Raw genomic sequence first — 24,729 nt, 5'->3', positions numbered from 1 at the left:
TTGCGGTAGACAGCCTGACAGAACTGGATCTTTAGGAGGGACTTAAAAGTGGACAGGATACTGGCAAGGCTGTACATCTTTGAAGATGATGATGAAGCTTTTATCTGATGTAATAATGGATGGGGGAGGGAGGCTAGCTGAAAGATTCAAAAGATGCACTACCTGAACAAATTGGGCAAGGAAGATTAATTTAGCATCTGCATTTTGTAGGGACTGAATGGTCTTAAGATTTGATCCCATGCAGAGCACATTAAAGTAATCCAACCTTGGTGAGACAGAGGCTTGGATCACTGTGTCAAGTTCTGCATCGGGGTAGACAAAAAAGGAAACTAGCTTCCTGACAAGCTCAAATGATTAGGAAGGCACTTTAACCACAGCTAGCTGGACATTCAGAACCAGCAGTGGATCCAAAGAGACTGTCAAGTTACAAAACTACGTAACAAATTGTGAGCACACTCCCTTAAGCAAAAAAGTTGCTAGAAATGCTTTCAATGCCTACAGGGTGCACTTTCATTCTAGTAGAAGAAAAAGAGTAGGTGTCACTGGGGTCTGCTACTCACCACTTGGCTGTGTCTCCTTGTGGCTCATCTGGGGAATTAGCTCGCCACTGTCCACACCCTGTCCTGCAGTCACTCAGCTCATTGCCCCAAACACTTGCTCTGCAGCTGCTCGCTTTCTAGTCCAGAGCTGCTGCAGCACCTCTTCTTCATGGCTTAGCTCTCCGGCCAAATCACCATCATCTGCCCCTTCTGGGGGATTATCAGAGTCACCTTCCTCTAAGTCTCAGACAGTCTCCGTCTCCACTGTGCTGACTGTACCACTCTCACCAGAGCTTGTAAGGGAACCTGGGCCCACCCGCTACAGCTGGTTCCAGTCCAAGGACCCTCAAACCAGCAGTTCAGGTCTATCCCTCTTGGCCCTTACTGCCCATTCCCTGGACTGCTTCCTACCTTGCCTTTCTGGCTCCTACTCTTCCCCCTTTTATCAGGGAGCATGTCTACAGGCTTACCTCACTGCAGCTTCCTGCTCTACCCACAGCTTCTAGATGTTATAGAAGCTCGACCTGTTCCTGCCCAGGTGAGCCTCATTTTCAATCAGCTTCATTGTCCCTTAGCTCTCCAGCAGCTACAGCCAGAGGCTAATTGGCCTCTCACAACTTTAACTCCATTGGTGCTGGTGTGGGGTGAATGCCCCTTCACAGTTGGGTAAGAGGATATAAATTCCTTTATGAGAATTATGGGTGCTCTGCATCTCTGCAGAGTGAGAGGGAAATCAGACTACTTGGCTACAGCTCTGATCCTGCCAAGTGATGGGTGCAGGTGGGCTCCATCTCTTTGCAGGATTGGAGAGCAAGCAACTACTCTACTTTGAAAAGGTTTAAAATCACTGCCAAATCTGAGGGAAGACAATATAGCAATAGTTTATTTTAAAACATTCTAATAACTTTAAAACCTTCACAACATCTTCTGTTATGAAGATAACATTTTATATTAACACTGAATTATACTTCAGGTGACAGAAGGGAATGAGTGTGTATATAGCAGCTATACACTCTATTAATTGAATGAGGTTTCCATTAATATTTTAACTTTTGGAAAAACGAGTCCAACTATGAAGGAAAGTTGCCCATCTCCATCAGAAGATGGATTAAGTACCTCCAATATTTTGTTTTTAAACAGGAAACAAACAAAATATTTTCCCAGTTAAAGTTACTTGAGATTAGAGCATATGGCTGGACTCAAACTAAAAAGGACCTAAAATATTACAGCCCCATTTTCTATTTTAATGGGTAATTGGTAACACTAGATTACAGGATTTGCAGGGTCCAAAGTGCTGTATTTTTATAGGGAAGAGTCTTCTTTCTTTCTTTCAGTCTTAATAAGCTTGGCCTATATCAGCTTTTCTCACATCAGTCCAAGTGTCACATTTGGGTTGGGGGAAGCTTGTTAGCTGTAATTACCAGCAGTAGGTTCTATTATTTGCCAAAGTAATTTTCACTGCTAAGTACCACCAAAACTGCCTCAAGCCTTTAATTCCCCCACCCCCTTCCTTTTGCCTTCTTTTGCTTCCTTTTAAGTTAGTGAATTTTCCCATGATACTGCTCTCTGTGGTGCAGGACAGGGGAGAGACAAGGCGCTGGGTATCAATGTGATCTTGAGAGATGGGGTCAGGCCTAGCGAAAGCCCTTCACAAACAGAGCCTGAACTCTATTAGAGATGCAAATCCACTCTCTAAGTGAGGATTGTTTCGGCAACATAATGGAGCCCAAGGAATTCCACGGCAGCCCCCTTTTCAGCATAGGCCTTTTGTCTGTGTCTTAGCAAATTTCTGCAGCCTGTTTAAACTGCAGCTATTGTCCTCATGGCTTCATTGATTTCTCTCCCTGCCACCAGCTCACAATGGGTTGATATGAACATCTTTGTTACTGCTTTTGTACTGTATATCAGAGTAATGTTTCAGCAGATTGAGGCCTAGCAGGAAGAATTAAACCTGTACTACACAGGGCATGATGAATTGCAGGATTTACATATCATTTTAAGGGGTATTTTTTGGTGGTTGCTTCTGAATGGTGTTGTGTCTCGAAGGATGTAGTCAGAGGATAGAGTGACAGAAAAGGAAGTGATTTAGATATTCCCTGACAGCTTAATACACAAGACACAGGCAAATGGTGGAAATTCTCAAATTGCATCTTTCTGCACTATGTATGTGTGTGTGTGCATGCATGTGTGTTTGCATCTTTGGCTCTAGCCGTTTAAGATGATGGAGAAAGAAGGATACAGCAAATTTAGTTCATGCAGTAAGAGATTGGTTGTTTCAGGGCAAAAGGTGCCAGGGCTCACCACCTCGGTGTTTTTGATCCCACTGTTCTTGGCTAAAAGAGAAACTGCTTATTGAGTCAGGTCTTGACATTACAAGGCAACATATTTCCAGGTCCTGACGTGCTGTGCAGCTTCCTGAGTGAAATTGTTGAACTCTATGTGAGACTACATCACTAGACATAGGCTAATAATACCTAACATCTGCTGCATCCTTAAAAGATTAATTATGGGGGAGGAGGGGTAAATTAAACCTTAAAGCCTAATAGGTAGATATTTTGGCACCTTCAAATCAGTAATACTTGGGAACAACAGATTTTTAAAAACAAGGTGTATTTTTGCTCAATATATGCACATACACGCACCATTCTATAACTCCATTATTAATAGGTTTAAGACCAATTTCTTAGTAGAAACTCACCATTTAATCTTATAAGGCTTGACAATTGACATAATTTATAAGTGCAAACCACAGCACACATATATGGTGTATATATTACGTAACTGACACTAAAATAATACTTATTCTTCTCCCTTAATTTCAAGTCTTTAAAATGATGGGTGATCCAATAGAAATAATTTAGGAGTAATGTCAGTAAGGTTCTGGCATCAGAAGAAAAATTGTATTGCCATTAAATCAAAACTAAATTACAAATATGTAAGAGATACACATGAGGAGAAACCTCCCCAGCCTGGCTTTCAAGACAGTCCTCCAAGGCCGGGCATGGAGCCTTTCCCTCCCAACATGCACAGCCTACCCAAATTAAAAACACTACATAGATTTTGGCTGTTTTTGTGGGCAAAGGCCAAAATAATGTTACTAGGCTATTATAAATCCTATTTCCTATTGAAGGGATTCACTTCCAATAAAAAAAAAAAAAAAAAAAAGAATCTCCAAAAGGCAGATCTTCTGTCACTTACACCCACAGGGACTAAATATGGATAAAAGGCACAACCACTTCAGACAGAAACATTGATCTACCACAAAGGCAGAAAGATGACAGACAATTCACTGTCCCTAATGCTTCTGTAGTAGGACTAGTTGGGATAGAGTTGTGGAGTAAAATTCTGGCCCCATTGAAGTCTATGGGAATTTTTCTTAAACACCTACCTCCATCTGCAAATGTAGAAATAAAGAGGTGTCTGCAGTGCCTTGAATAATACTTTCTTGTTTGGAAGTGCATATTAAACAACCTCTACCTTCTTTAGTTATTTAATATATAAACTGGATAGGAAAAAAAATCCAGCTGGCATTCTCAGTATGTAGGAACAAGGAAAGGAATATATTTTTAAAGTTTCTCAGTGCCAATTTGGCCTTTTTGTGTTCCCTTTAAAAATGTAGCCACAAAAGCTGACCACAAAATGATTTCCTAACTTGAAGGTTGTGGAGGTATAGGAGGAACTTAGCACCAGCCAGCAAGAATACTGGAAACAAATAGTTATATATATTAAACAAAATCATAACTCGCTTTCCAGAGACTAATTAACTGACAGGTTAACCTGCTGCCTAAAGAAGCTTATCTAACCCAAAGTTCTCTCTAGTATTTTCAACCAAGACTTATTAAGACGCCTCTCTTCATGAAGCAAACACACTAGCCATGTACTTCCTTAGGGAAGATTACCAAGTATTTCCTTTGTCCCCTTTGCACCTCAAGATAGAGTTCCCTCTTCCCCCCCACCCGCCCCGGCCCCGCCATTTGCTTCTTCCTGTTACTTTTTACTCACTGCAAATTTTAAAAACCTTCATTAACATTCAGTTCAGGCTGATGATAGGAGACCCATTGCAAACTATACAACACTTAATTTACGTATAAACAGCAAGCTAGATAAACATTCCTTGTCTGACAGTAAAACTGTTTTTCACCTTTGATGGTGACACAGACCCACCTTACAGAGACCATTAAGAAGATATTTTAGTATATATACATAACTCCTTACAAACATCCAGACATGTGCTTCACAATGATACTGATGACCAGTGTGACACTGGTTTTTATTTGAGACCTCACATGACACTCTTTAGTGAACTAGAATGTACATGCCAGACTCAAGAGATCCCTGTAACCCCTCCGCACTCCCTTCCCACTTGGCATAATGAGGTTCTTGGGTCACACCCACCAAAACCACAAACTAATAAAATGCCCAGACTGGCACTAAGCATCCAATATTTGCGAGAAAGGAGCAGAAGGGAAGTAGTATCGGGATTTTCTACAAATATGGCTCTCCATTGCATTGTGATGAGCTGACCTGAATGCAGGAATGAGCATGGCCTCATTAGTGTCCCTTACCAAAGGTAAAGAGAGCCTCCTCTTTTGTAGTATTAGTGGTTTAGGGGTAGAATGAACACCTACCTTGCTTGAGGCCCGGTCTGGACTCCCAGCCACGGCATGGGGACTTGCCTTGTTTTTTTCCTCAAAATTTGCAGGTGGCTACTGTTGAGTCCATTCTGGAACCTCTTTTTGTTAAACCTCACGCCTCAGGAAATTTTCAGGACTTCAGGACAGGAACAAACAACCTCGCCAGGCCTTGCCAAATTTGCCTTTGTAATTTTCTGGTTTCCCAGCAGATATTTCCAAGGCTTAGGCTTTGAGCAAAAACACATGCTTTTCAGCCCGGGCAGCTCTTAAAAAATGAATTCAGAAGAGTTTTTTTTAAAAGAGAACTGAAGGTGCGGTGTTGAGATGTTTCGGTTTAGCAGATGATTACCAGGGGAGGATTTTATATGGCTGAGTGGGCCAACAAAACTATTTTTGCCTCCCTCTGCTTAAAAAAAGGATACCTACTAAAAAAGGGGTTATTACAGATTTCTGTCCACTATATGACATATGGCTACTTAAAGATATGCTAGAAACTGGCTATTTCCAGACCTGGATCTGCATGTGTTTCAGACACTTAATATTTTGCTTCCCTTTAATACTGTTGAGAAATCTATGTGTGATTGGCTGTGTCCTGACTTAATGCTGACCTCCACTGCATGACAAGAGAAAGTTAAGACAATTTTTATAATGGAAAGTTGCAAAAGTCTACCCTGGATCATTCCCAATCTAGTGTGCTTCAAAGAATCCCCAAACTGTAGCTCTACAGAAATCAAGTAATGTGAGATAAGGGACTGATTAAGTTTGGATGTTTAAGATAGATTTCATTGTAGTATTGTTCCATAAATGCTCCTCCAGTCTAGACAAATTCACTAACACCATCAACTCTCAAAGAAGTCATTGGGTCAGTTTGTTCCATACTATTAACAAAAAAATATCCACCCAGTTGAAAACTGATATCCGAGCACTTTCCTTGTGGGCGCAGGTATGGGGGAGCACACCCTGGGAGTGGAGCAGCTCACCAGTGCTCACAGCCCCCATCAGGCTGTGGATGGAGCATGTTGGAACATGAAGTTGGAGCATGTTGCCTCATCCTGCTCAGGAGATGGGGAGAAGATAGTAGGGCTGCACCATATGGGAAGTTATAGGCAACGGTGGCTCCAGGCACCAGCGCTTCAAGCGCGTGCCTGGGGCAGCAAGCCGTGGGGGGCGCCCTGCTGGTCACTCCGAGGGTGGCAGGCAGGCGGCTTTCGGCGGCATGCCTGCGGGAGGTCCGCTGGTCCCGTGGATTCGGCAGTGGGTACGCCAAAGCCGTGGGACCGGCGGACCTCCCGCAGGCATGCCGCCGAATCCGCTGGACCAGGGACGTCCCGCAGACATGCCACCGAAGGCAGCCTGCCTGCCCTAGTTGGGGCGGCAAAAAAGCTAGAGCCGCCCCTGGATATAGGTGAAGAAGTGCACCCAGTAACAGAGCAGCTCATGGTTCCTTTTTACTCTCTGCCTCGATTAGCTGGGGTGTATTATCTCTCCCTAGTTGGGAAAGGGGGGGAAGATGGCAAGTCTTTCCACCACTGGGAGGATGATGTGGTTGAGGGGAAGATATGCCTCTCTATCTAGCCTAACCTGAGTTACCTTATACTTTGAAGCAATTGTTTCCTTAATGCCCTTGACACCTTCTTACATATATTATACATGATACGTTATACATAAACAGGTAATGGATTTGTAGGCCCCTTGAGATGACTGCATCCTCCTAGTTTCAAGTCTGATACCACCCTACTTGCACTGTAACTAATTTTTCCTATTGCAAAAATCTGTCCTATTAGCACAAGAAAGAAGTGTATTAGTGTTAATTGTCTGAAGAAGGGGGGAAGCGCTATCTCCAGTGCTGCCAACGTCAACAAAATTTATAGCTCTGCTCAACTGTATGCCGAAGGCATGGCACATTTTCTAAGAATCTAAGGCCCTGGTTTATTTAATTACCAGAAATGTTTATTAAAACTGAGGCTTGCAGTCTTAAGCCAGTTGAGGACACACCAATATTTGTTCTATACATAATTAGTATTTTATTACTAATTAAGTGAACAAAGCAGTCTTGTGCTCCATACAGAAGGAAAAGTGTAAACACAGAACTCACTCTATGAAAATAAAGAAACGTGTAACTATTTATTTGTAAAGCTTCTTAGATCTGCTACACAAAGAAACTAGGTAAAAAGACTTCTGCTTGAACTTGGGTCTCCCATTTCAGAGCCCTAATTACCAGGCTGTAGAGTCATTCTCACTAGCTTTCTGCCCAGAGACTATCCATTGTCATTTGTAGCCATTCATGATGACAGTGGAATGGATAGTCATTTGGCCATGGAGACCCAAGTTCAAATACCTTCTCATGAGGCAGAGGGAGGAACTGAATCTGGGTCTCCCAACTCAGTTCCCAAACCACTGGGCTTTAGCCTGTAACGGGGGAGGCAGCTCCACCACTTCCTCATCCTGCTGCTGTTTTGTGGCTTCTTTGCTTTTGTCAAAATCCCTCAAAGTAAAAACAAAAAATTTTGACATTACCAAAAGATTTCAACTTTCAACTGAAAGGTGTTCAGTGAACTTGACACAAGTTCACTAATAATTTTGGTTGACCTGAAAAGGACATTTTCAATGAAAAAATATCTGTTCAAAAAATTTCATGGGGCTCTGGTACTGAGTGCTTTTAGAAATGCATGACACTTAATCGCTGTACCTAGCAACTATGAGTCACCAAATCCCCTTTTTGCCCTGTGTTCCTATTCACCTGAGCTGTGCAGAATCTCTTAAGGATTTATACTGCTGGCCATCACTCTTAGGTCTGGTCTATACTACCCGCCTGAATCGGCGGGTAGAAATCGACCTCTCGGGGATCGATTTATCGCGTCCCGTCGGGACGCGACAATCGATCCCCGAATCGGCGCTCTAACTCCACCAGCAGAGGTGGTAGTAAGCGCCGCCGACAAAAAGCGGCAGAAGTCGATTTTGCCGACGTCCTCACAACGGGGTAAGTCGGCTGCAATACGTCGAATTCAGCTACGCTATTCACGTAGATGAATTTGCGTATCTTAAATCGACTCCCCGCTGTAGTGTAGATGTACCCTTAGTATCCAAGTGCTTTCCATTCAAAATCCAAACCAATAGCAAAGTCCCAAGTGGACTGCATGGAGTGTCTGGCACTCTTCCTTTTGGAAGACAAATCCCTGTTTGGGCGGGGGTTAGGTTTTCGGGGTGGAAGGTTGTTTGATTTGTTTTAGGGTTTGGGGAGGGGTGTTTGTTTTTTGTGAGTGCAAGAAAGCATGTTTGGGTAGGTGGCGGTCTCAGGAATGAAGAACATAGCTTTCATTACAGGTGGCATTTAAAAATGGTTCGGACACTTAACTATTGCTTTTGATGACAAAAATGGTGTATTCCCATATCAAATTTCACTGTGTATAAACCTGATTCTCAACTCATTTTTTGAAAAATTCACTCTTGAAATTAAGCAAATATTTAAATAGGGGAGGAGTTTAAATAGAATGTAAACTAATTATTCACCCCCCCCTCAAAACAGTGAGCTTATTGCAAGGAAAAGAGATAATCCTCTTAATATTGTGCTATAAGAAACTCTAGCAGCATTTAGATAAAATGTTATAAATAGGTAGCCATTGAGAATTCATTTGGATTTCAGCATAAACAAGCATGGACAGTGGAAGGGGAGAGTGGGCTTTGACAATAAGCTTCTGAAGTATTTCTAAAAAAACAAACAAAAATAGATTCATAAATAGTACCCTTTATCATTTCAAATGCTACCGTGCAATCATTAAGCCACATCCTTATTGTAAGATGTGATAGTCACTATTCAAATCCAATGGGTCCTTTTGTTCCATTCAAGGTGATTTTAATGATTTGTAAGTGCAGTTTCTTGTTACACAAACATCTCATTGCTCTTCAGCTGCCTTGCTTACATTAGAGGTTTTACTCTGCTCAAGAAGCTCAACCTCAACATGTTTCAAGGATTGGAGAGAAAAAAATAGTTGATAGGTGTATATTTTCCATTACCAACTGTGATGGATAAAGCTACTTAACAGCTAAAAACTGCATATACTCTTGACTACATTTAGACATGCTTATGCTTACATATCCTGTCTCTTAATCCTGATTGCTGGCAAAAATCAACAGTTTATTACAGAAAGAATTTCTCTTCAATGTCACTTACAAATTGCACCTCACAGTACCGTAATTGTCCAATGACATTTCCTGTCACCTTCATTTATTAGTAAGTAGGTTTTAAAGTGAAAAATTTCAGTAAAAGGAAAGCTCTCTCTTGGAACATCTGAACTTACTTTTTTTTTTTCCAGCTGAATATCCTCCAGTATTTGTCAAGTCAATGAAAACTGATGTCTGACTTACAGTCCACCTTAATCACTATTTGACTACTTTATTATATACACAATTACAATGTACATCCCAGGTATTAGTATCCATGGTGGCACTAACAAACATATCTTTCTCTCATTCCCTTCCCTGTGGATATTGTGTTTCTAAAAACAGTATCCAGTTCTTAGTATAGTCCTTTGCTAACATTTACATTTTACACAGTGATACAGAAGCCCAGTCCAACAACAGGTATTTAGTTTTCCATACCTGCTTGTGTATAACATGCTCTATCCCACTTCCTCCCTGACAGCTTGAGATCTGCTATGTAATATTTCTGTCTCATTTAAAGAACGATATTTTCTAATGTTCCCAGTTAGGAGTAGTGAAAAGCAGAATTTTACTGCTGGAGCATTTGGAGGGAGAGACAGACATACTAATAGAACATGAAGAGTATGTCTACACCCCGAGCTGGAAGCATAAAATCCAGCTCAAGGAGACATACCCATGCTAACTCTTGGGGAGACTAGTACCTTTCACCACTTACACTACCACGACTATGCTCTGTTTTTTAGAGCCAGCGTGGCTATTTCTCCTCCAGCTGAATTTATAGCCCCAGCTTGAAAGGTAAAAATAAGCTATTACAGAGCCTAGCTGTCTGTTCTATGCATAGGACTTAGACTGAAGCTAAGCAAATAAACTGAAATTAATTTATTTGCGGAATTCTCTCATTTTCTATAGTGATCACTACTATGGTAAGCAAGTGTTAAGTTTTTATTAAAAGCCTTTTTCTGTTCAGGGATATGCTGCAAACAGAGTACATTTTTTGCAGTAATTGACATTATTGGACACTTCATTGCAATTATGTTCAACTGTGGGGACTGCTGCCAAATAGTTATCTGCCTGTATACTAGATATTGTTGGCGTTACATATTTATTTGATTGATAACATTAGCAAAAGCCACCACACTCTCGGCACCTTTAACTATTAATTAAAACCACAGCCAACAAGTGTCTATTTGCAAATCAAATCCCTGAGGTTTTTAATTTGGGAACAGGTGTCAAAGGATGAGTAACCAAGTAAAGCCTGGTGCTTAGAGCACTGGCAAGAGAGAGATACAGGTTCAAATCCTTGCTGTGCTTGATTCAAGGCAGAGGTTTCTCATCGATGATTATTTAAATGCAGGTGAGGCCGGGACTTGAACCTGGGTCTTCCCCCACGGCAAGTGCCCTAAGCACTAGACTAGAGTGTTTCAATCAGTCATGCTTGAGGACAACAGGTGAAACAAATCCCTGTGTCACTAATTCCTGTCAAGGTGATGGTGTCTGCAATAGACCTAAGTAGGAACAATTTGCTCACACAGGGAACCTTGAGGAGGGTCTGTCCTATTGAAACAGGAAACCCAACAAAGGCCTGCACCTTTAAAGATCAAAGGAAGTCCTCCTCAGCCTACGTTAGCCAAAGTTCAATTAAAAATATTAAAAGAAAATAAGGGGGCTTACCAAGGATAACATGGTTTGTTTCAGCACAGTCCACCAAGTACATGAGGGACTACATCCCTTTAGCATTCCTTAGTCTTCATCCCAAACCATAGATTGACTCTCAACTACCTTTTTCTGGGATGTTGGAGGAATTTCTTCAATCACTCTCTCAGCTGTCCCCACCTCATATCCACAGACAGCTGTGGTTTTTCTAAACGTAACCCTTTCCCTTCCAACCACAGCCTGGGGCCCACAAGTGCTTTTTAAAATGTCAGACAAGGTGTTGCAATTTATTGTGAAGCACCAGATGAACTGGTAAAGGGGTAAGATCCTTTTTCAAGTGAACACCCATAGCAATATTAAGAATATGGGGCAGAAAAGAAGAACCAAGAATATAAAGCCCAAATTGTCTCTAAAGAGAGTCCCCTTACCTCTATGCTTCTCTCTTTATCCACACGTAAAATGGGAGTAATGATATTTACCGCTCTGAAAAAAAGTTTTGAGATCCACAGATGAACACCATTATTTAAATGTTATGTATTATTATTTTGAAAGGTTTTCCCAAGAAAGTTGCCTTGTAAGTTTGCCTCTGTAAAAGCCAGGAGTTTTTCTCTCATTGCTCACCCTGCTCCTTACTGTTCTGCCAATGACCCCTTTACTTAGTCCAGCTGTTGCCATATGTGAGCAAAACCTAAGAGGAAGAGCAGGAGTTAGTGGAATTGCTCAAAGTTAAAACTAATCATAATATTTACACAAAAAGTATTCCTATAATGTAGCCTTTTTTGCTGTTCTCAGATCATTCATGAAAAAAACCACCAAAATATCATTTTGGCCACACTTTATATTAAGAGGATCCATTAATAAATAATTAATCACTTATTCAAACATCTAATAATCAACTGTTAGAGTCCAATAAGCCAGTAGGGTGTTTATGAGCATACATCCTACTTATGTCTGTAACACCTATTATTTATTACACCTTTTAATATAATTTATAAATGTATCATTAACAAAGTGTGACCTTCTTCTCTAGGGATGTATTCAATAGGGAAAGGTCGGTTAGATGTTAGATAGGAAAAGCTTTCTAACTATAATTCCTAAGGATAGTTAAGTACTGGAAGAGGTTACCAAGGGAGGCTACGGAATCCCCATTGCTGGAGGTTTTTAAGAATACATTAGACAGACATCGGTTAAAGGTGGTCTAGGACTTGGTCATGTGATGGGATGGAATGGATGACCTCTCAAGGCCTCTTCCAGCCTTATGATTATATGATCTGCCAAATGGCTTGCTTAGTGTTAACTAATCACTTCAACTCTTGGCCCTTTGTGGTGTCTCATCGGTCATCTAAGTTACATGATATTATCTCTGCTTTCTGTATGGAAGCAGGAGAACAACAAGTGATGACTAGAAACAGAGCATTTCAAGTAAGTATTTTCAATTAATCACACCAGTCACTCATTCTAAAATTCATGAAACTTTCAGTATTTGCAAAGATTGTCATGAATAAACTAGTGGTTGCTTCAATACTCACAAACAATGAATAATATGACCCCACAAATAACAGTAGAACTAACTTGTCATGCTTATCTGCAGAATTTATGGACAATCACGGTGTTTCACAGGCTCCACTCAAAGAGACTGTAGTGACACTACATAAGGGAAAGAAAGGGAATGTGAATGAGCATGGGAACAACTGACAGGCACCTGGTAAAATTTATGGGCAATGCTTCGCCTTCAGAGTACAGTATTTATGTTATCTTTCCAATTTTTTTTTTTTGTCTGGGCTCTTAAATGTTATTGGGAATGCATGCAGAAAGATTATTGTGATAGGCAAAGTGAATAAATTGGAAAATAAATAAAGAGGGGGCATGTGATGAAGCTGGGCTATTTATTATTGAGAAAGATTCTGGAGTCAGAGGAAAAACAGAAACTTGGAGAGAAATCAACTTTAAAAACCACAGAGATTAATGGAGATTAGGTCACAGAGGGGAAAGAATGACAAGAGAAGAATTACAGTCCCAGAGGAAACATCTGTAAAAAGGAGCCCCTCCAGGCAGAGGTGCAAAGCATGCTAATAAAGTCCACTGCCTTCCAGAAAAACTGCAAAGTACAAAAAGAAATATCAACTCAGTGGTATAAAAATCTCTTTCTTCTCAGACCTAAGGGACAGCAACTCTTAGACCATTATAATGCATATATGAGACACGGCTAGAAAGGGTTAAACAGCTTGCAGGCCTAATGACCCAAAGCCCACTTTTAAAGTCATGTTAGAAAGGTATGGGAATGATATTAGGGCCATTCATGCTAAGTAGGCTAGAACTTTGAAATGCAAACCTATATTGTTAGAAGTAATACTAATTGTGTGTATCTTAGGGCTTGTCTACACTGGCACTTTACAGCGGTGTAACTTTCTCACTCAGGGGTGTGAAAAAACACCCCCCAGAGCACAGCAAGTTTCAACGCTGTAACGTGCCAGTGTAGACAGTGCACCAGCACTGAGAGCTATGCCCCTCGTGGAGGTGGTTTTTTAGCATGCTGATAGAGCTCTCTCCCAGCGCTCTGCTGCGACTACACAAGCCATGTTAAAGTGCTGCCACGGCAGCATTTTAACATTGCCAGTGTAGACTACCGCTTAGATGCTACCCCCAAACAGACAGTTCCTGTCTGTCACTATAACTATCGATTCGGAGATCAAAAGGGAATATTAACATTTAGATGAATCTTGGGTAAAATAATGTCATTGTCTAAATGTCTCTTTAAAGATTGTAATAGATAAATGGATAAATTGCCCTATGTTAATTTGTGTAACTAATTACTGGTGATGTTTAGAAAGCAAAAGGTTACATCAAAAGCCTATTGTTTAACCAGGACTCTGTGGTCAATTGGATGCTAGAACACTGTATAAAAAGACCCTTGGGTCCAGATCCTGTTCATCTCAGATCTGCTTAAGCTTCATGGGGGGAAGTCTGAGTTGCAAGACTGAGGTCCCAGTTATGCTGGTACACCCTGAATATGATAGTTGGACATTGAACTATAACCTATGAACTATTTCTGAAAGAACTCTTTACAACTACAAAGCTCACCATCTCTGCTATGAATCTGGACCTCAATGAATTGAACTCATGTCTGTATGTATATTGATCTTTTAACCATACTCTCTCTTGTTTTTTAATAAATTTTAGTTCAGTTAATAAGAATTGGCTGTAGCGTGTGTTTGGGAAAGATCTGGAATATTCAATAACCTGGGAGGTAATGTGTCCAATCCTTTGGGATTGGTAGAACCTTTTCCTTTATATGATGAAATAGGATTTTCAGAAATCATCATATTTGACGTGGGCACCTGGATGGAAGCCTGAGGCTGGGTCACTTTGAGGGAACTGTGTTGTTTGGACTGCTCAGTAACCAGTGAGGTAATAAAGAAGCTGTTTTACGCTGGCTTGGTATTGTAACATTCACCAGCTTTTTGGGGATTGTATTCCCCATTCTTTGCAGTTCACCCTAACTGAATAACCACAGCTGGCCCCCACTAGGACCCTGGTCACAGCATATAATGTACATTGATGCAATTAATGGATTCAAGAACACCTGTAGGGGAATGGGACAAGAACCCTCATGACTACTGTTCCAAATACTGAGGCCTCTCTATCCCTGTAGCTAAAGAATGACACCTCTCTCTTTTCCCCAAGTTGGCAATAATTATCTGAAGCTTCTCAAGTTCACAGAAGTTAAACAGCAGCTAGACATCAATTCATATGGTTTCCTCTCTGGGGGCCAGCCACTAGAGGGCATCCTAACTGATTCATTAAATCAGGATGTTACACCAGATTCAATTCACTAGCCAAAAGCAGGGTCTTTAAAAATGTCTGATGCACGTTTTCCTTTTCCCCCCCATCTTATTTAATAGCTCCTATCACCTCTCGCACTTGTTATCAGCAACAAACTTTACCACAATCAGGTGCGCAACCACAGCAATGCCAACACCGTTGGGGAATAACATCTGTCTTTCTTCTGTGCTGCTTTCTCCATGTAGTGTTGAGTAAGTAAGAAATTTGATTTATGATGTAAAAAGTTTTGTCAAAGCAATCGCTCTCAAGCAAAATGTACATAGGTAAAGAGTGCCACACAAAGAGGTTTCTCTTTTGTGTGTGTGTGGGGGGGAGGGGGGATATCTTATCCTGTTAATATTCTAGCCCCATTAACTATAGATTCTGACTTTTCTTTCTGGTTTATTAGATTTCCACTGTAATGCATATAATGTACTTTGATGTTTATACTTTCAATACCATTATGTACATTACCAGTCCCTGAATGTCAGATGTTAAGGGCAAAGTTCAGATTCTGTCTGAATACTGAGTGGTGTTTATCCTCTGAACAAGACAATCATCTGCATGATCTTCTAGACTGTGTATCCATCATGTTAACACTCTCCCAGCTCCCTTATCTCAGCCAGCGGGAAATTGTGTTTATGATAGTCTTTCATTATTCCAAAGTAACTGTGGTAAAAGGTGAAAGAGTCCTCGATGAGATTGAACACAATGGAGGGCATGTTGAACCAATATGCAGCCTGCTCTACAATTTGCTAAGTAGCCTCAAATGTCATAGAGCAATTATACATTGAAAGCTGTTTGGAAATAGTAACTGTAAAAACATTAATGTATACGGTCTCACCCCTTTGCATGAGGATTTAACTAGAGAGGGCCCTTGCTTTGCAAGTAGCTATGTAGCTGTAAGGCTACCCAGGGCACCTCTGGTGCAGTACAGACTGCGGGTCCTTTCCCCTTTCCACAGATGCAGCCCCCTGTGAATTAACTCATGACGGCTGATATCACTGAGCGAGTTATATAAGCAGGGACTGTACCTGGAAGAAATGGTAAATGGGTCTACTTTAAAACTTGATTGTGTAGAATAGAAAATCCATACAGCTAAATATCTGTTAACCTGCTCATATCAAAAAGCCAAGAGCAGCCTCCCTCAGTCATGCTGGGAGGGACGGCGGAGGTAGGCAGAGGAGGGACCCCCCCAGCACATGCCATTCTATTAGTGCAATGGGTCTTCTAGTCTGGAGAAGGAAATTACTGAGGGCTCAAGTGTACTGAATCAAAGCACGTTCACTCTGATAGTTCATTTGTGCTGTGGCTTGTGCCACATGTCAACCGTTTGCTTATCTCCATTTGATAGGAATACATTTTTCTGGGGGATATGCAAATGTGGAGCATATTTCTCATTAGCCTATTAAAAACTCCATTTCCCACCAGACATTGCCAAACACTTGTACCTGTATATCCGCCAATCAGTAGCCCTTTGGCCTCAGTGTGACTAACCCAAAAATAATCCAAGGAACAGCTTTACTGTGCTAGTCTTAACTTGCACATCCATTTTCTCAGATAATTCTATTGAATGGCCCCCTTTACTGTAGTATCTCCTTGTCTCACAATCTTTAGTGTATTTATCTTCACTACACCCCTGTGCAGCAAGGAAGGACTACTGTCCCCATGTTACAGAGGAGGGACTGAGAGAGAGAGAGGCTAAATGCTCTGCCCAAGGTCACACTGGAAGTCTGTGCCTGAGAAAGGAATTGAACCTAAGTACCTAGGCTAACCACAGGACCATCTTTCTTCACTTCTGTTCACTTTCCTGCATCAATTCAACTTGCTTGAAAAATTCTTCAATGCTTCCTGAGTTTAGCAGGAATTAATGTCCAACACAGAACAAACTGATAAAGGAATTGCTTTCTGTTGCTACTAGAAACTGTACAGAAATACAATTGCCACTTATTAAAACCTTTTTAAAAGATCCATAGATGTGAAATGAAGGAGACATTATTAGAACTCATCCTGGCTGCAGAGTCTGAGGATGTTTGGATGTCAAAACTCTCTCTCTATATATTATGCTTTAGAGGCACCCATTATAGTTAATCAACTATCAGTATTATCCCCCTACTGAACCACTGTTTCATACTGTGATGGGAAAAAAACCCAGCTTGATTATTCCTATGAAATTATGTAGGCAATTTATCCATAGTGGGCCCATAAATCAGGTAGTTAGCACTCCAACTACTAATAGCACTTGCAATCAATTATAGAGGCTAGACTTTGGAAAACATAACCCTTCAGGTAAAATTTTTCTGATTAAATACTATTCCTGCTACAAAAGAACTCAAAATGATACACAGATCTTGCTTTAGATGGAAACTCCTACAGAATAGGAACGTGTACATTAGTAATATTGCCAGTCTCAAACTTTCAAAAATCCTGAGTTAGGCCCCAAAAGAATCACAAGATTTTTAAAAATAATACATTTGGGATTCTTTTCAAATGAAAATTACTTTCTGTTATTAGAACCTTTAAAGATCATATTTTCAAGATTTTCTTCACAGCCACAAGGGCTAGGAATTTTTCTTTAAATTGAAGCTGGGATTCTCACATAAGAGACTTGTGAGAGCTGGCTATACTCATTCGTGTGTGTGTGTGTGTGTGTGTGTGTATCGATATATATGCTATGGTCTTCTAAAAGGACGTGCCGGCTCCATAACTGTCAGAACTCTGAGGATATATTCCTCTATGCTTTTAAACATCAGCTGCTCCATAACCCTCCTTCTGGCTGAGAGGGAAATGACTCTATCAGAACCTGTCAATTCCACTAATTCAATCAGGTGCTGCTGAGCAACAGGAGATTGTCCCTTTCCCCAGATATTAAGTGTGCTTCCCACATGACATTCCCAGCCCCTGCTAGCACAGAAAATGAGCATCTGGGACCTGGAAATGATCCCCTGCTATTCCGTGTGGCTGTGCAATGGATAGCTGAAATGTAACTGTATAACTAAGACGTACTGGAGTTATAACGCTCCACTCCTGGTCTTTAAAACTCTCTCATTATTTGTGATAAACCAAGGCTTGGTCAACACTACAGACGGATGTCGATACAACTACGTCGCTCAAGGGTATGGAGTTCCACACGCCCAAGTGACACAGTTATACTGAACTAACCCCTGGTGGAGACAGTACTAGGTTGATGGGAGGGCTTCTCTCGTTGACATAGATACCCACCTCTCAGGGAGGCTGAGTACCTACACCAGTGGGAGAAGCTCTCCTGTCAGCGTAATAGAGTTTTCACTAAGTGCTACAGCGCTGTATGCATAGACAAGCCCCAATTAACATGCACGGTGTTTGCAACACAAAAGAGTAAGAAAGCCAACAGTGTTATGGGGCATTTATTCTGGAATCTGGAGAGTAAACAGAATTACTATGATTAGGAGTTAAGGTGCATGAGAGACTACACTGAGATTGGTGTGTTCAATTCTAGTTGCCGTATTATAGGAAGGAAGGACACTGGCGAGATTGAAAAGGTCAACCAAAATGATAGTAACTAATTCAAAAGCAAGATGTCAGGGACTGAAGTTATGAGAAAAGGATCAACTTATAATCAATTCAGCCAGAATTTTTTTTAGTACAGAAAGGGTAGTTGAAATACAGCATGTAATAAATTGACAGGATCAGCACTGGCATCAAGTCATCTAAGAAATATCAAGAATGAACTGGAAAACAGAATTAAAACGTACAACTATAAGCTAGAAGCATGTAGTGCCCTTGCTCCTGTGAGAAGTAGCATATAAAGCTACAGTGTCCAAATGGTGGTGCAGTGAGGTATTATTCTTACACAGGGCAGACAAAGGCAGAATGCTTTACGGAGAACCACTGGTCTCTGCACTATACTGTACTGCAAAGTGCTCCATCCTTGCACTTCCCATCCCATCTCCTAGAACTGGAAGGGACCTTGAAAGGTCATCGAGTCCAGCCCCCTGCCTTCACTAGCAGGACCAAGTACTGATTTTGTCCCAGATTCTCAAGTGGCCCCCTCAAGGATTGAACTCACAACCCTAGGTTTAGCAGGCCAATGCTCAAACCACTGAGCTATCCCTCCCCCCCGGACTTAATCAACGCGAGCTTATGACCCGCACTTACTGGGAATTCCTCGTTCATGGGGAATAATTGCAATCCCCGATCCCCATCACGAATGGGGTTCAACGGGTTACCCGCACCTGTCGGCGTAGGGTAGACACACGCTGAGCCAGTCAGTGTAGCGCGCGTGCAGCCCCGGACATCTAAGGGCATCACAGACCTGTTATTGCTCAATCTCGGGTGGCTGAACGCCACTTGTCCCTCTAAGAAGTTGGACGCCGACAACTTCGACTTGCTACAGAACAACTTAGCATGTGCTCTCTTCTGTTCAGGCATTAAAATGCATTGGGGGAAAATGTGGTGAGGGAAAGCCATGGCCATGCCTCCATCCTCATCACGGACGTGGAGTGTTGCAGAATGTATTGCTCCCATGCTTGTGCTCAGGCAGCAGTCAATCTGGATCCTTTGTGCACCAGACCCTGGGACAAGGTAGGGGCGGCTCTATTTTGTAGATCAGCCGTCATTTTATTATATATGTTTGGCAGTAGAATGACAACATATAGGCTAATTTTTATATCCTAAGGTTGCAGGCCCAAATCCTGATGGACTTCCTATATTATCTCTTAGGGCATGATCAAAAGCCCATTCAGTACAATAAAAAAAAAAAAACTTTTGTTGACTTCAATGGGGTTTGGACCAGGTTTATATTGAGCCCTGAATATTCCTATTATATCACCATACAAAAAGTATTAGAGGAAAAAAGATCTTACAAATGAGTTCCCAGAAAGCCAGTCAAAGTTACACTTGATTTATCAGCACCAACTGTTGCTTCTCCTGTTTACACTAATCTGATGGAAGCAACAGGTGCTGAATTCCTGGTGTATCTGATGGGTCTGTGTATTATCATCAAAAACACAAAGCCTAACTTACCTGGATAAAAATTGCTGGTGATGAAGCACAAAGCACTTTCAAATGCTATTTGAGGAGGGGCAGGGCACTTTCAAGAGGTACTAAACAGACCAACAGCACAACAAAACATTGATTTGGACAAAAAATTAAACACACAAAACCAGACATCATAACATCTTGCACCGCAAACAAAGAATGAAATGCAATAAAAAAGGTTAAAAGCTGTGAAAGCTGCAGGTGAAAACCAAGTCACGAGGGAAAATGTTGAAAGCTTGTGATGAGACCATCGATAAAAATCACTGAATTTTTCAAAAAAATATGGGACTATGAAAAGCCTCCAGAACAATGGAAAATGGCATCACCGTCAAACTTCCAGAGAAAGGTGATCTAAACGACTGCAATAACTAACAGGGTGTTACACTCCTTTCAGTGATAGGCAAAGTCTTCTTTAGTATCTTAAGCAGAAAAAAGGAAGTGACTGAGGCAAAGTTAAGGGAAGAACCATCTAGTTTTTGATCTAGAAGATCACATCAACCAGATTTTCACCCTAAGAATAATCAGTGAAGAGCATATTGAATGGCAAAAATCACTCCTCAAACTTCACAGATTAAGAAAGCATTTGACAACATCCATCACGATTCATTCAGGAACATCTTAAAATGTTATGGGATTCCAAAAGAAGTAATTATCATCAAGGTGTGGCTTGCATAGTAATAATAAGTGCACATTTGGATGAATGGTTTAAACAGAAACTAGTGCCAAACAAGGATGCACTCTCATCTCTCCTGTTTGGCTTTGCCATTGAGTTTGTTATGAGAAAGTGTAGACAGATGCAACACAGGCATTGAATGGTTCAATAGCAGTACAATAGAAGATTTTGATTTTGCTGACGGTATAACTGTTCTAAATGACAGCTCACCAATATGATGCAAAGACTGGTAAAGACTGTCCAGCATCACAAAAAAGATGGGGTTATTAATTATGAAAAACCGTAAGGAGAACCCCAGCAACTCCCAACTCAAGCATTATGTTACAAGGCAAAGGAATGTGAGTGGTGAGTCAATTTACATACCTTGGTAGTCATGTGCAAGCCACTGGGCCTGTCCAGGAGGAAATAATGACATGGATTGGTAAGGCAGCAGGTGTATTCACCAGCTTAGGCAAGATTTGCTCATCAAAAACCTTAAAATATGAATCTTCAACAAAAATGTTATTTCCACCTTAACATATGGATGTGAAAGCTGGGAATCCACCAAAGGGATAGATGGACATCTAAATGCCTTTGAAAGGAAAGGCTTCAGAAAAATACTAAGTATTAAATGGAGTGAATTTATAACAAATGCTGGGATTTGTCAGAGAGTTCAACAATTCCTTATCTCCAAAGTTACCCAGAAAAGATGATGAAAATATCTGGGACCTGGCTTAAGAATGAAGCCAGCACGGTCGCCATGGCAAGTGCGCCATTGCTTAGTTGGAGGATCATATAAAAGGCACCGACTGAAAGAATCTCGCCATTGAACAGTACTCAAAGAGAAAATGTATGGGACTTTACAAGGAGGACATGCAAAGCACAGGCTGGGATACACAGAGATGGTGGAACCATATTTATGCCCTAAGTGACACTTGACATCACGGAAAGGATTCAGATTCAAATCAGAGAAGGAATTCTGCTAGGAAAATGTGTGTACAACAAGTTTCTAAGCTATCTTGCTTCACTGGAAAGTGATCAGTCAGGACACAAATCCATATACCCATCATATGGTGGATGAATTAGAAGTCCAGTGAAAAACAAAGAAACAATCAAGTTGAAGCTTTGATGATCAGAAAATAGCTATTGCTACCCTGTGTTCCAACTCCAGTATGGTATTTGCCATAATATGTGGTCATACAGACAATTTAAAGGTGATTTTTACCTGCCATAATTATGTTAAATCTTCTGCTGGTGCTTCTCTTGGTATTAGTACAGTTCTGTAAGGGGAAAATAGATATGGGATGCATTCAGAATATCAGTTATGGGTTCTGTGAATAGTCAGAAAATATTTTTAAGTAAAGTTCTTATATGAATATTCTTATTAGAACTGGTCCAATTTGCCATTAAACTATTTTGACAGGAAATTACTTTTTTTATACACATTTTGGCAGAAAAATTCCCTTTTGTTCAAAGTTTCAGGGGCTTTTTTATTTTGTTTTTTAACTTTTGTCACTGGAAAGGGGGAGTAATATGTTTTGCACAAAACTGAAGTTTAAAAAAAAATCTGTGAAAAACAATTTAAAATTTTCAACAAGCTCAAATTATTTATATTCCTGTATGTCAGAGCCAGGGCATGAGCGGCTTGGCCTAGGGTTAGTATCAGGTGCAGGCTGAAGGTCTACGGGCCAGGAGCCAGTTACATTAGCAATCATGCTGGGTTAGAACACCAGGAGATCAGAATCAACTTACAAACCAGACGTCAGGGATAACGAGTCAATTACCAAGAGACAGATGAAGTCAAGAGACCAGGTTTGGGTGACAGAACCAGAGGGCAGTAAACAAGAGTCAAGCCGAGTCAGGATACCAGGAGGTCAGGGTCAGAAGGCGGGTAAACACCAGATAAACACCAGACCAGCAATCTACAGTGGGATGAAGCCCACTAGTATCAACAACTTTCTTTGTCTTTTCTGGCTTAAATAGGGGCTGCAGCCAATCAGGAGCCTTGGCTCTCTCCCAATCAGAGTGTAGGGGTGGGGCTAGTGCCTCAGTTTGGCGTCAGCAGTAGCAGTTGCTGTCTATGAGCTGTCGGGTGGAGGATTGGCATGTGAGGACTCCCAAGGACCTGGGTTCTTCAAGACCCATGGGGCCTGACATTGTAGCACCTAGACGCTGCTCCAGCTGAGATCAAGGCCCCATTATTCTACGTGTTGTACCAACAGACACTTCCTTCCCTAAAGAACATTCTAAATACTGAAGACAATCAATGGGTGCAGGGGTGGGGGGAGAAACAACCTGCACAACAGAGGTGAAGCAACTTGCAAGGTCACACAGCAGGTCAGTGGAAGAGCCAGGAATAGTGCCCAGGTCTTTAAGTCTCCAGTCCAGTCCCCTGTCCACTAGACTGCTGCACTGCCTCAGAGGTATATAGCTTCCTATATACCTCTCCGCAAAAGTGTCCTACAACCCTGCTTCTTGCATCACATCAGCGAAAACTGGTTAATTTCAGTCAAGCTGCTCCTGATTTACATAGTATAAGAATAGAATTAGAACATAAAGGACCAGTAAACCTTAACGTGTATAGCCACCTAGTGGACGTTCTAGATTACAATATTTGTTATGTTATCACACTGTGCTCAATAAAGCTTGCTCCATCAGCATCTGCCCCACATACCAAGAAACAACTAGCAAGATGAAATACTACAGATACTTAAAACCATGGTTTAGGATGGATAACCAGATGTGAAAAAGTTCCCAAGAGCATTAGGGAATACAAGGTGTATTGGGCCTGTCTAAACATCCGTTACACTAGCGCTGAATCCCCTACCTTAAGGGAGTCACACCAGAAGAAAACTGTGATAGAAATGTTGAATCAAGTCCAGAAAGCTCATTCTGGCTAGGTACTGAGCACAGTCAACCACCACCACCTCCAATGGGAGCTGAGGGCACTCAGCAATTCATATAAATGCTGAGTCCCTTGTGTGATCTACTTCACAGTAAAGAAATTACTGTGCAAAATGGAATCCCATACAAAAGACCTGCTTTCAGCACCTAATCAGACTTCAATTAGATGCCCACAGTAGTAGGTTGTTATCCTCTGTTGACTAGCCAATAGAGGGGATGTGTCACACACACTCTACAAGCATGTTGTACAGTCTCTGCAGACCTAAAATGGAAAGAATAAAGATTTCTTCTAGTCAGCAAAGGAAGCAAATATGACTCAATACCCAGAGGAAGCAGATCCATTGAGTAAGAAAGTAGCAATTTGATGTGGCTATAACTGCTTCAACTAAAGCAGCATGTACATGGAATACAGTGGAGATGAACAAACATTACAATGGCGCATATCCACAGCTGAAGACAGCAAGCATGCAAATGTTGTTTAATGTTAGTGGGAGTTGAGAAGCTAAACCCTGTGCACCTCTTTGTACTTAGGTTCTGTCACGGAGTCCCTGGGCAATGCTCTGGAACTGCTCCCCACAAAGCCAGTCAGGACTTTGGGGAGCCTCCTCTCCCTTGGAGCAGACTGTCTTCAGGGCAAGAAGCTCACACGGCTTCACCTTCCTGGGTCTGACCTTGGAACATTCAGCACATGCCCATCCGTGCGATTCCCACACCAAGTCCAGCCAGGTGGGGTCCTGGGGAAGCCAGAGGGTCCTGCATGCACCTCCACTTGGCAGTCAGACGTGACTCTTAGCCAGCCAGTAAAACAGAGGTTTATTAGATGACAGGAACATGGTCTAAAACAGAGCTTGTAGGTCCAGAGAACGGAACCCCTCAGCCGGGTCCATTCTGGGGCCCAGCAAGCCAGACAACCCCGTCTGCCCTCACTTCCTGTCCCCAGCCAGCTCCAAACTGAAATACCCTCCAGCCCCTCCTTTCTGGCCTTTGTCTCTTTCCCAGGCCAGGAGGTCACCTGATCTCTTTGTTCTCCTTTAGCTATTCCCTTGCAGGGGGGAAGGGCCCCAGCCATTTGTTGCCAGGATACAGAGTGTCGGCCATTTATGCACACTGGAGACTTAAGAAATGCATAGGGGAAACTGAGGCACCCACACAGTATTCAGAGGAAACATTAGGAACAGTCCCACTTTGTCACAGGTTCAAAATAAGGGATTAGGCTGCAAATAAAAATAGGTTTGGTGATCTTATCTCATTCCTCTGTGGGACTTCAGTCCCCTCAAGGAAGAGAAATCCAAAAACAGAGGGCCAGATCCTGAAGTTGATGGAGCTATACCAATGTACAACAGCT

Source organism: Malaclemys terrapin, chromosome 1 (assembly GCF_027887155.1).
Source record: "Malaclemys terrapin pileata isolate rMalTer1 chromosome 1, rMalTer1.hap1, whole genome shotgun sequence".
NCBI lineage: Eukaryota > Metazoa > Chordata > Testudines > Emydidae > Malaclemys > Malaclemys terrapin.
This window is presented reverse-complemented; position numbering follows the sequence as displayed.